Below are 14,114 nucleotides of genomic sequence, written 5' to 3'. Positions count from 1 at the left end.
CCGGCGGCGCGCGGGATGGGCGGGACACGCCCTGGAACCGGCGGGCGCGCGCCTTCCCCCCCCCCCCGCTTCGCCCTCACCGACTGCGGAGCCGAGCCGGGGGGGGCCCGGGGCTGCCGCAGGCTCGGGGCGGGCCGGGGCGAAGCGGCGACCCGCCCCCTCAGCCCCGGCCTCTGACACTCCGCCAGCCGCCTCGCCCTACCCGGCCCGGCGGGGAGCCGCCTTCGCCTTCCCCTGCCTTCGCCGCTGGCCGGCTGAGGAGATCGGCGGCGGCGGAGCTGTCGCCAGGCCTGCGGCACAGGCCGCCGTGTGGAAACGCGGAGGTGGGCGGCACCGCCTCATGTGGCCGTGGGTTATGTGTGGGTGTCACCCCCGCCTCCCCCGTTTACCGCACAGCCCAAGAGACCTGTCCTGGCTTTGGGTTTTCCACGAGGGCCGAGTTTTTCCAATCAGTCCCCCTTTTCTGACCCCCCGCGGGGCCTTGCTGAGCAGCCGGCACTGTTCCCATTGCAGGGCTACGATGTGGGGTGCCAGAGGCCAGGTCCGTGGGTGAGCCCCGGGGTACCGAGGGGATGGGGAGTGTCCTGGTGGCACGGGTTTTCTTGAGGGCCTGCGTGTGCTGAGCGAGGCGTCAAACTGCCCACCAGGAACTTCATGGTCCACGCCAGGAGCCTAATGGCCCCTAGGCCCAGAGCGGGAAGGAGGTTGTGGGTTGGAAAGGAAAGGCCCAGAGAGGAGGGCACAGGGAGCCTGGCAGTGAGGGCACTGCGTGCTCGGAGGGACTCTGCCGGGCCCTGGCTGGGTGGACATGCAGCCGGGCTCTGCAGATGCAAACTGCCCTTTCGCAAGCCTCTCCCTTGAAAAAGCAAACAGGCATTTCGGCCAGCACCAAACAAACATTGATGAGAATGTGCTGACAGGAGTAGGAAGAGTGTTAAAATAATAAATATTGCTGTTGTTGGAAATGCTTTTTTTTTGGAAAAAAAAAGAGTGTTTCCCAAAGGTGTTCAAAGCCTGCACTCACTTGTCCCCTTTTTGAGGAGCTTGCCCCAGCTTGATTCCCTGACTCAAGTCTGCGGTGTCCCAATATCTCATGCTTTCTTCTGGGCTCTGGGATCAGTGCTATCTCACAGAATTAGAAATAAGATGGAGAATAATGAGATGGAGAAAGCACCTTGATATTTTTTTTGAAAATGGTCAAGTAGGATAGAGGGGGTAGGGAGATTTTCTCCTCTGGACTCACATCGAATCTGGCAATGCCACAGAACAGGACCATCTCCAGCGGGAGAGGGAGATTCTCCCCCAGGGGCTTGCTCCAGGCTCTAGTGCCTGTGGGAGACCCTGGTGAGCACTCCACCCTGTCCTTTTTCATTGCCAGGTCTCCCATAAAACCTCGGGCTCTGCTCACGTGCTGGGTTATCGTATCCCAGCTGTGGAGCCGTAACTGGGAATCAAGCAGCAGCGGCTTTCTGAGCGACTCCTGCTCGGGTCACAAATACTTGCTTGACTGATTGTTCAAAACAGCTTGTGCAGAAATAGCCACAGTGCAGGATGGACATGTATTTATGTAGACAGAGTCATAAAAATCTGTTGGTAGGGCAGTATCTGGGAATAGCATAGGATGAGTGAGGTGCTTGCTTCTCAGAAAGCTAGAGGAAGTTATGAAAGTATTTGTTTTCTTGACAAGTGACTGTCTGGGCCTGGATTGGTACAGTACCAAAGAAAGTGGCATCAACAGATTCTTCTGCAGATGTGTTGCCTTCTGCCTTGTGCCTCCTAGTCTTGCCTGCATGCCCCTCCATCTTTTCCAAGTGCTTCTGGGGTAGCTTTTTGGCACGTTCCTTGTCTTCCTTCTGCCTTGGACTGGTGAAGTGACTGTAGACCTGATAGTGCAATGAAATGACCGGAATGGGGGTTTTGTTTCTAAATCTTCAAAACAACCATCCTGTGTTTTGACTGAATATCAGAAAGGTGCTATTTTAAGCTCTGCATGACAAAGTTGTCTTTTTAAGAATAGAGCTTTTTTTCATTTACCCTTAAAATTGTATCATATAAAGAACGGTTAAGCTTTCTGTGGTGGCATTTTACCTATAGGATTTGTTTATGGATCTCTTACTACCCTTTCTCAGGGCCTAAGATGTATGTTGGGGTTCGTCATAAAGTATATTTTTGTCCGTGTAAGCTTTGCTCAGCAACTTCTGTTATCTTAGACAATGATTTAGCAGTGGGGTATTATTTTTTGATTTCTCATCAGTTCTAGTGCCTTCCATTTGCTCCAAGGTTTAATGAATTTCACTCACGTTCCTGTGGAATGTTGCTGGAACGCTTGTGAAGAGAGCTAAAAAAAAGCAAAGTGGGCAATACCGGGTAGAGCAAAGCTCACCAGAATTTACTAGCTGTGTCAGGTGAGAACATCACTGTTGCTTAATTTAAATGTGAAGAATATAACCTTCCTTTTTAGCTCCCCAGTGATGCTTTGTTGGGGTATACAGATACAGAGGAGTTCATTTTTGAAACAAGCATTGTAATGCTCAGGTTCATAATGTATTCCAATACACAATGCTTCTTCATCTTATCTGTTTTTATTTTTTATCATTATTTTCCACTTTAGGAAGCAATAGGAGGAGAGCTTGAGAGCTGTACTTGAACACAGATGGTATGATGGCACAGCATTTGCTGCAACTTGCTTCAAGTTATGTTACAGAGTTCATTTTTAACATAAGCTTTAAACCTTTATTTTGTAGAAAAGTCTCATTGAAATGGCAACCACCCAAATATAGACTATACATTTTCAGAGGTGCTTGAATATTTTGCGGTAGCATGATGAAAAATTAACTGATACAGGCAAAATAATAATCCTTACAAGTGTGTAAAGAATCCAGATTGGAGCAAACGTTAGGTGAAGCATAGGTATGTATTGTTTTTTTGATAACTCCAGGAAATACAGGAGAACCCCTTGTGAAGTAGGCTGCGATACTGTAGGCAGTGTTAATAGTTTTGTGGAAGGAAAACATCAGCCTTTCCATTCACTTCTTGCCATTATTTCTGGTTTTGGAGTGAATGGAACAACCCTAATTGCCACTAACCGTAGTTTTTGTTTGCTAACAGCCCCGTATGTCAATAGACTCTGCACTCCTTCCCCTTTAAGTGGTCTATTTTTGCCAAACACCATTTCCACTCCTCTGGATTTTGTGAACGCTGCCATTTGAAACAGATCCAAGGAATTAGACATTACTCACCTTTGCATATGCTGTCTCTCGAACAGATACTCTCCTGCTGTCTTCTATTCTTATATTTCCTGCATTTCCCCCAGTGTGGAATGTTTTATTTTGTCTTGCCTATTGCAGTTTTGACCAGGGAACTTTGTCTCTTAAAAAGATAGGCTTTAATCAGTTTCCCTTTTCTTCAAATGCATTTTCCCTGCTGCTCTCCACACAGCTTTTTGTTCAATGACTTGCACTTTCACTATCTCAGACTGTCAGGCGTACTTGTCGGCAGCTAGGAGCAAAAACTCATTTGTAGAGTTAGACACATTTGCATATAAAAGTACATATATGTATGTTTATTTACAGTGATTCTTACTTTACTTTCTTACATGAGAGGAAGAAATTGAAGGGGGGGGGGAACGACTCCAGATAGCTTGTATTCTCCCTCTAACACAGCATTTAGTTCTTTCTTCTTCCCTCTTTATTCTTCTCCCTCTTGTAAGTGCTTAGTTACTGTTCCATGTGCTTGACTATATTTAATTAAAAGCGGTTGGTAGCAAGGCAGGGTTATCTATGCATTAGAAGAGGATGGCAGTTTTGGGGGGGTTACCCTCACATGGGCCAGGGAAGTCAGTCCAGGAAGTCTGTAGGAATACCTCCTAGAAGATGGCAAATGCCATCAGGACTGGAAGGTGCAGCAGTGGTTTCTTTTGGTGCTAACCAGCCTGCTGCTAGAAAATGGAGATGTTCTGATTGACATTTTGTTTTTCCTGGGAACAGAAAAATGAGGAAAGGCAGCCTAGCAAAGGGCATTTCTCCGGAGACCAGGAGATGATTCTGCAAATCTATGGCCTGCGGGGGGAAAAAAGAAGAGTAGCAGCTCTATCGTGTGCTCTCCTGCTGTCAGGAACTACTTCTCTGAAAGCTGCTTGCTTAAAATCCTGACTGTTGTGGCTTTGTTACATACGTACCTTTCTGTGCTGATTCTCAGGCTACATGATTATCCTGTATAAAGGAGTATTCTTATGCAGCCTTTGTGTGCTTCTGTAGGGCTTTGAGCTTCTTGCGTCACACTTAGCAAAAGCAAGATTGTCAAAGTATTACCATCTTTCTGTAATAAAACATTTATTAACATTCTTAGGAATATGCCCTAGCTGTCTTTATTTCTTTCTTTGTCCACAGCCTGTGATTTACAAGCCAAACTTGAAGCTTTGCACAAGGGAATGAGATCTTCCGTTCCTCTCCTTTATAGTCTGATTGTACTTTTGGATCAGCTGGCACCCTTTGTCCTCAGGACACTCTTGTAGGTTGACCCAACTGAGAAACTAGAGAAGGCTGGATGCATTTTAGGCTTTTCTTTTCTTTTTGTTTCTCCTCGCCCCTCCCCCGCATGGTCTAAAATGAGTCAGATTCTGACTCTCTGTCAAGTGCCAGTGAGGAAACATATAAATTGTGGATAAAGCTGCTATTTTCCATCCCTGAGTGGAAAGTAGTTAGAGCTGCTGGATCTCGCACGGCCTTTCCCTCTGCCTCTTTGAAGATGTCCTGAGAACCTCCTCGAACCTCCTCACCTGCCTGTCCATAGTCTAGTTTTATAAAAAATGACACATTTAGTTGAAAATCAAAGTACCAGTGAGTCTCACTTAAGTAATTCTGTATCTTGGATTAAAATCCTGAAATGATTTTGGATGTGGACTAGTGTAAATATATATATTAGAGAGTTAGTGCATGATTGGAAGTGTTCCCAGGATGATTCCTCAGACTTGGCCATCAATAAAATGCAAAGGTCATTTTCACAAAAATAATTTAAAAATGTTTGCAAACATCTTGTCACCAAAGTGACAGGAATCCACGAAGGATGTCAGGATACCCACCAAATAAATGGCATACAAGTGATGAATTGTGAGTTAACATGTTCCCTGATTCTGGAAAAAAAAGTGATGTAAAATGGCAACATCTTTCACAGAACTTGTCACCAAATGACAAAGATAAATCAGCACTGCTGTATACTTCCTACTGACCTTTCTGAGAAAGGAAGCTAAATGCTGTTTTTCCATGTTTACAAAAAGCTCCTGAAAGGTATGGAAGACTGTAAGTTTGCACAGGTGTCACTAAAAAGCTGAATTTAATCTAAAGAACTTTTATTTCTGACATTTAGTGTATGAGATGGGGGAGGACGTCAGGATCTGGCCACACTTGAAGGGCTGCAATAACTTCCAGTAACCAGTTAGCTGGAAGGAGGGTTTGAGAGGTCTGGGTGGCGAAGTTGTGATGTACAAAATGTAGGTCCATATTGAGATCTCATTGGTTCCTTTCACTGTAGTGTTTGAGTGCATTGGTGGCATCTGAGCACCTACATGTTGAATGTAAAAGTGTGCAAATTCTTGAATTGCTGAGAGCTCGTTTTGAAAACAGGCAACCTGGCATTGCTTCGGGTTTATCTACTTTGCCATGGAAAATTCAGGTTGTTTTTGTGTTGTACCTGAGTTGATTTTACAATATTAGGTGCAAACTCAAAAGCTGCACAGAAGAACAAAGTTCATTGCTCTTGAAAAAGGTTGATTAATCAGACTATTTTGAGATGCAGCTAAGGAGCATTTTAGGGATGCTGTTGCAGTCATCAGAACCGTGAAGAAATCAAATGAAATATCCCCAACCATCAGCAATAAAAAGGAGATTTAACGCAAGTGTTTGAAAACACTAGGCTGGATATAGGCCTGCAAGTGGAATATATATGGTTTATATATTATGATTTTATTATATTCTCATTCCTAACTGATTGCGCAATGCTGAGGTATTTGTGTGTCTTCCAAAGATGTCTTGAAAGAGCTTATCACATGTGTTTTCTTCTCCGCTTCTCCCTGCAGGAAGCAAGATGAATGGTGCCAAAGTGGGCGTACTTTGCCCTGGGATGCAGGAAGGCGGTTGGCCACCCCCTCTGCAGGGAGCACCAGCTGAACCTGTCTCCTCCAGGGCTGGAAGTACAAGTTGGAGTGAATTTAATACTGTGTTGATAAATTAACTGTGCATCGGTCTTATTCTGGGCCTCCACACAGGACTGAATTACACCCTAAATTATTAAATCCTGAGTAATTATTTTGATTTATAGATGAAAACAGTACTTTTCTTTTTGCAAACAATGGCCATTGGGATTTGGGAACTTGGAACTCTTTTCAGCTTGTATTCATTTCCGTTATGTGTAACTGCTCTTGAGTGAGCAAGATAATACTTAAAAAGTATTACCAGAAAAGACAGGATGTCTTGAAGCAAACTTGAGACTAACATCATTCTATTATACCTACTTTGATTTATTTTTGGACTTATTTTTTATTTATTTGCGCTTACTAGCTAATGTTATTTTAATGTTGATTGTCAGGAAAAAGGCTCCCTAATATCTTGTTTCCAATCAGTTCTGACACTTAATTTCAGAGCTTCTTGTCTTGTATGCATTTATCCTGAGTTTGTCTCTTATTTTTTAAATAATAAATTATTTACCTTCTTTACTTTCTTTAGAAAGATACCATAGGTGTTAGAGTTGAAGGCATCGTAAAAAATGCCAAGGTGCCAGTTACTAGTCTCACAGGGTATGCGCTGAGGTTTTCTGGAGGACCTCAAAAACAAAATAGCGTAGCTGCTATAGGATACATGCAAACTCTCACTATAAACATTTGCCATTAAAAGGATCAATCGGTAACGTATTGAACCTACATTTTTAGAAGGTAATCCAAGGAACAATTAATACAGTAAACTGTGTATTAGATGATCATTTGAAGTTCTACTTAAAAATGGAGTGATACAGCACTTCAAAAGGTCATTTTATGAGATGGTCTAACAAATGACAATTTCTAGAGTAGAAAAATCTGTCTCATTAATCTCTTACTGGTATCTGAATGATTCGATAGAGGTATGGATGACTGAGAATTTACTAACATATTCTATCAGATTTTTACAAGCCCTTGTTAAAATTATCACAACAGGCTACTAAATAAATACAGGATGTAGTTTTACAAGGGAAAGTTAGGCCCCTAAATATGTATTTAAGTACCTTTATTAAAGTTATAGGCATTAATAGCATTTCTAACCTTGAAGGTTTTCTTAATGCAGTAGGTACTTAAATTTTCGACTGGTAAAAATGCTCAGTTCCCTTGTTTTTGCTGCTGAGCATGTGCAAAACCATCTTGACAGCTCCAGGCTGCTAAGCCCCAAAGAAATACATAAAATAAGCATTTTCTTGCAAGTTTCCTCTCAACTGCCTGTCAACTTCAGTTTTGCATCCCAGCAACCAATTTCAACTCATTTTATTTTATACTGACTACATTTATCACAATTTATTTTATATTCTTGATAGGATATTGAAAGAGGCTCTCAGGGCCACAGATTGCTGCTGAAATGTTGGACAACATTTGGCATGAACAGGATCAGAAATTAAAAACTGGCATTTTTTACCATGGTTGCCTTTGAAATGAGGTTTATGAGATTGTGTTGTTTATCTCTCTGTACATTCAGCAATTCCCCTTAAAAACTTTGGGACCCAATTTCAACTAAATGTGAAAGATGATCTGAAATCTCAAGATAAATAAGGTCTGTGAAGAACTGCAGCTGTACAGAGGACAAAGCGCGTAATTAAATGCCTGGGCTGTGGCAAAGGCAGGTGGAAGCCAGCCTTTATATAGCGGTTGAGAGCCGCCAGCCTGCCCAAATATGCTCAAAGATTTTTGATTGAGCATAGCATGTGCCCTATATGGAGAGTGGGTTTCGGAAGGGAACCCAAGGTTGCTATGGTAGAGGAGATTTTAGGAGGCAAAGAACTTAAGTTCATAAAAACAATCAATCAAACTCTGCCTTGTTTGTTTTATTTCTTGCAGAGCAACTCGATTCTCTTGCCCTGCCTCTTCTTCCTCCTTCCCACCCTGAACACCTTTTTCTCTCCCAGAATCTCCAGAGCCTGTTACTATCTTTGTATTCCCCTTGCTCTCCTGGCTCAGCATCAATTCCTGTAACTTAACCGGCCTAAGAATTCTGTCTGATTTAGTAATGAGGTCTCAGATACACTCTGGTGGGAGCCAGTTAATGGCTGTTTGTTCATCCAAAAAGTTCAACCAGGCTGTTAGGATGTTCTCATGTCAATAGCTGTAACAAAACTAATTGGTACTGACCCCTTTCCATCCTGACTGGAGAATGTCCTGCTTTGGTATTTATTCTCATCAAACTTTTGTGGGTTGTTATTGTGCCCCCCTGCCAGCTACCTGACATTTTAAAACCCAGCTGTTGTGTGGTGGAACTAGCGAATCTACTTTAAAAGAAACTAACTAGAAGTAAGCAAATTATTATTTTTTTAAAAAAATCTACACACACATTTTAAACAGTATATCCAACCCAACATCATATTGTATTTAGAATATTTCTATAAGGAATGAAAGCTTACAACTGTCCCGCAGGATCTGTATTGCTCTAAAAACCCGTGTGAGCGCTGTATATTTTACGAATTATCTTAGCTGGAGAAACGAATTAAAAATGCCTTGTCTCCTTTTTGTCTTTTCTGTCAGGTCCTTCCTCAAGATGGATACCTTATCTAGCATGGAAAGTTTTTGTAGCTCTTCTCTGGTCAATTATCTAAACAGGACACAATTGAGCTGATGTCAAAACAAAGAATAGACACATACATAGTACTGGGCTGTGATAAAAGCTGCTCTTCTGCACAACTTCCCAGCTTGTGAAACCTGTCTGGTTTTGCATAATAGATAAGCCCCAGGAAGTATAAAATTAGTGGGAGTGCTTGCAGTGTGGCCAAGTTACAGTTTTACAGTCGTTTAAAGGTCAGTAGCAAATTGACATCTACACCCAGTCCTGCAGGATAAGGCTCTGTAGGGACAAAGCTCTCAGGCAAACCTCTGCATGATTTGCCTGTGGCCATATGGAAAACCTGAGGCCGAAGAAGAGGTTGAGATGACACTTGCAAGCTGGGGCCAGAGTTACCAAGCCAATTTTTCTTGTCATTTATCTAGGGAAGACTTTGAAACCTAGGCTTCGAGGAAGAATTTTTGAAGCAAAAACTCCAGCCTAAGGTCTCACAGGGCAGGTACTCTTTTTTCCCCCAACTTCTGGATTCTCTGTTTCATAGTACTTAACTTGAAAATGAGGTTTTGATGAGAAGAAGGTTAAACTGCTGAAGGAGACTAACAAGATTATGGATGTTATTATCTCTCAAATAGTTAATGTCTCACTTCTCAGTTAAACATTTATTTTTTTCAAACCTCTCAGGCTTCTGGCTAGGCTAATTAAGAGTGCAACTAGGCTGTAACCAAATGATCTCTATGATAGATAAGCAGTATGCGAGCAGGAGTAATAGCAGTAGACTAACTTCAAAATGCTGTGAGTTCCTCTGAGCTTCACCAACAGATTTGTTGATCAGCTCCAGATTTTACAATGTCATTTTTCTCCTTCTTCTTTAACAGAAAAATTGTCACTAGAACTGCTTACAGCTCAAGCCTGAAAATGCAAAAAGTTGTGTGGAGACAGCAGCGCACAGGCAGACTTGGTAGGCCATGGATTCAGATGCTCACCAGTGCCAATTTCAGAGAAGATGCGTTGCACAAGGAAAGATCGGAACTCAAAAGCAGAGACTGGGTGCTCTCCTATGGAGAATCTGGACGTTTTTGCCAACGTGCAATGATAGGTGAGGGACAAGATTTGGGCAAGAAAAACTAACACACACACGTCCCCAAAAATAGCGTAGAAAATGTTCCACCTGCTGTGAAAACAAAAAGGAAGGGTGGTATTAAAAGAAGTCTGAGGAGTATCTAGTTTCAGAATTTCGCTGAAGAAAAAAAAGCAATAAAAATCACTACTACAGATGAAATCCATAGATGGTCTTAAAGGACGGAAAGATGTACTGCATCCTGCAACTGTCGGAAAGCACATGGGGAGGGGAGGTGTTAGTGAGCAGATTTAAGACAAGGTGGAGATTGGGAAGTGTCCAGCTACAGCTATGGCTGATATTCAGGGAGAACGTTCTCCAAATGTCCTGAACTCTAGAGAACATGCTTAAATCCACAAGGCAGTGCTGTATAAGCTACAGCTACTCAGCGCTGAACAAGAAGCTCTCCAAACTATTTGTTTTCTCTGTCTGATGTAGATTACTCGTGATGAGACTAACACGGTTGGGAGTTCTCTTACTGATGAAACTTTTAAGCTCTTGGTGCACAGGTACTTGGTCTGCAATACCAAACCTGCCCCTCAAACAGCTGGACGCAAATTTGGGGAAGACCTTTCCTGCAGGTTCTCAGGTAAGAAGCTAGGCTGACATACCTGTACCTCAGCTGTAAAGGATGCTGCTCCTGGCATTCGTGCAGCGTGCCACTCCCAGGACGATTTGCGATTTTGCTAGGCATGTCCTGCCCCTGGCTTACGTGGTCCCTGGCACCGCTCCAACATTCACAGAACAATTTACATCTCCAGCATATCACCTCTCCAAGTAAATAAGGCATAACAGCTCAAAGGATGTTCAGAGGGCTCTTCAATACATTCACTTGGATATACATGGCATTAAAGTGCTCTTTTTCTGTGCCTTGGTGCTTTGCCACCAGCCAAAAATTCTTCCCTCCCTCCCTGCCATGATCTTCCTCCCACAGACCAGCCTTGCTGGTGATTTTGGCCTGCTCCTCCCTTCCCCAGCACTCCCCAGCACGCTTCTTGCTCTGACAGATTTTCCCTTGGCAACAATAGCTCCTGCTGGGTTCCTCCCAGTCTGTGGTCATGGCTACTGGGGTGTGAAGTGTTCTGCCCACCTGAGTCAGAAATGCTCTGCTGACAGCCTAACAAAGAGCAAGTCATCAGCTGAATGGTACCCAGCCACCGGGACTGTCTCAGCGGAAAGGGCTGGATGTGAGAATACCTGGCCCGAACATTGCAGTCTCTCAAATTATTTTTTCAGCTCTAACAGCCTTCAAACGGCTCCAAATTTATGAATCCATCCTGCACATTATTTAAAAGCGCATTTTCGTCAGAGAAAAAATAAATTGCAAAAATAAAAATGTTCCTCTGCCTAAAACCAAGCCTGTGTTATGTTTTGGGAGTGGAAAAGAATCCCCAAACTAGATTACAAAAATACACAGTAGATTATTTTGATTACAGTTGTTCTAACTGAATATTTTTACAGATCTGAAAATGTTCAAAAGCATTTAAAAGTAAAGGAGGCACTTTTTTTTTTTTTAGTCCTAGGGCTTTAAAATTTAAATTCTGCCTCCATGTTTGCTAGAGATCCTCTTCTCTGCTTCTTTTGTACAGAGCTTCCTGAGTAAGATACTGTTTTTCTTTGTTTTTTTGGGGGGAGTGTCTTAATTTAATTGAATGAACCACTTCCAGAGAAGGCTGGCTGTTGAGCCCACGCCATTGATACTGCAAACCCAGTGCTGGTGAGAGGTGCGGTACCAGTGGGGCCTTGTTCTGTAACCTAGTGGGGGGCATCTTTGCTGGACCAAGTGCATGCGCTCTTTTCCTGTCACACCTGTTGCGTCTTCCTTACAGCATATGTTTGTTACTGTCAAGTTAATGACCCTGCGCAGTTGGCTGCCTGCAGTGCTGAAGGGAATCTCTTTTATCAGGTTGGGGGGCATTAACATGCAGTTTCCATGTGGAGATGAAAATGGCAGGTTTCTGCACATGTTTGTTTCTTCCTGTCTTTTTTTTATGATGAAGTAAGTCAAGGTCTGATTTTTTATCTATAGGGTGGTTTCGGTCTTTCACCATACCGCTTACTGCTGCAAGGAAGGTGCTGGGGAACCCTGATACTCCTTAGAAAGGTAATATGAGTTTATTTATTTTACACAGTAATAATCACTGAATAAGGCACAGAAATAGTCGTTAGGGCACAGAGCAGAACCAGATTTCCTCGCCTTTGGCTGCGAGCTCTGGCCACCAGACCAGCAGGATCAATGTTCTGTCATTAATTTTTGGACAAGTATGACAAATTTTTATAAGGAGCTAAAGGTCCCCTTGAGGAGCCTGAAGAGTGTGCCTGAAGTAATGGGTTTGTCTTCTCTCTGACGCAGGAGTGAATTGAATCTGGGTCCCCCATGTCCTGGGCAAATGCTCTTCCCACTGAAGTGCTGGGTTAAGGTGATGGGTAAGAGAAAGTAGACAATTTTGTTCACTGTTTGAAAGGAAAACATAGAATCATAGAACGGTCTGGGTTGGAAGGGACCTTAAAGATCATCTAGTTCCAACCCCCCTGCCACGGGCAGGGACACCTCCTACTAGACCAGGCTGCCCAAAGCCCCATCCAGCCTGGCCTGTCCCAAGGATGGGACATCCCCAGATTATCTGGGCAACATGGGACAGTGTCTCACCACCCTCACAGTAAAGAAATTTTTCCTGATATCTAATCTAAATCTCCTCTCTTTCAGTTTAAAACCGTTACCCCTCATCCTATCACTATACTCCCTGATAAAGAGTCTCTCTCCGTCTCTCCTGTAGGCCCCCTTTAGGTACTGGAAGGGGCTATAAGGTCTCCTAGGAGCCTTCTCTCAGCCTGTCTTCATTGGAGAGGAGCTCCAGCCCTCTGATCATCTTTGTGTCCTCTGGACCCGTTCCAACAGGTCCATCTCCTTCCTGTGCTGAGAAACATAGAATCATAGAATCTTCATGGTTGGAATGGACCTTTGAGATCATCGAGTCCAACCATACTCACACAAAAAAAACCCCTACAATCTCTGCCACATGGTACCTGCTTGCTCTTCTTCCAGCTCCATCTTCAGAAGAAGCACCTGGCTCTCACCCCCTGGTGAAGAGAGATCCTTCCCTGCGACCTGGCTGTGGGCACAATGCAGAAGATGCACCACTGGCTGCCTCTCCGTAGGCACAGAGCCTGTCCTCTGGGAAGTACCAAAATCTTACCAGAACTTGATATGAGGTGGGTGGGGAGGAACGGGAGGTTTCCATGTTTTACACTGAAACAACACGTGTATTGACAAGCCTCCATGTTCGCAGTCTTTCTTCCTGTGTTCCATATAAACAGGAGTCAGTCCCAGTTAGAAGACAGCTGCGTATGGGATGGGCTGTGGGTTGTTATTGTTATTCCCATAACACTCGCGTGTAAAGATGTCAACCTGTGCTGAGACCCAGTTAGGTTATAAACACAGCAAGCTGGAATCCCCTGGAGAAACAGAAAGATAGATGACTTGCCTGCAGTCAAACATAAGTCAGTGGCAAAAATAGTACCTGGTCTCTGGACTGAAAAACCAACGTGGAATCAGCCTGGTTTGTCTTCTGCTTTCTGCAGCTCACAGGCGGATGTGAATATGTTGGGCTGAATTGGGATCTGTTAGATCTAATTGAGCCTTAATTATAATACATTAAACAATTAAAATAATGGAGATCAGGCACAATCAAATTTCAAAACAAAGAGATTTAGCAAGATTAGACTTAAAACCGTACAGATGATGCCATTAATTTTGGAGGAGGTCCAACATAAACGATACAATATCTAGCCAGCTGGGAAGACAGCAAACTGGAGGTAATATCAGGTTCCCAGCATGAAGCGTCAGGGGGTAGACGGATTTTCTCCTTACATTTTACAGCTTTATTTTTAGACAAGAGCAAAATACTGAACATATCAAAACATGTATATGTGTGGCATGCACATATAGCATAGGTGTGATGCCTCTAAGTCATACAAATTTGTGGACTTCAAGGAGGCAGGGAGTTCACAGCTTGAAATGCTTGGTGAATTATATACACTACTGTACTTCCCATTTATGTTTTTAAGAGTTATTCTGTTATTTATAGTAACTTTAGCACTGAGGAAGCTGGCTTTGACTGACAGCTCCAGGAGCAGAAGTTGTTCTTTGTCCATAAAACAGGTACAGCACTTCAGGAGATGAGAGGGGGCTTTGGGCCCCCCGCTCGTTC

This window comes from Rissa tridactyla, chromosome 2, assembly GCF_028500815.1.
Source record: "Rissa tridactyla isolate bRisTri1 chromosome 2, bRisTri1.patW.cur.20221130, whole genome shotgun sequence".
Classification (NCBI taxonomy): Eukaryota; Metazoa; Chordata; class Aves; order Charadriiformes; family Laridae; genus Rissa; species Rissa tridactyla.
The sequence above is the reverse complement of the archived record's forward strand: the minus strand, read 5'-3'. Positions refer to the sequence as shown.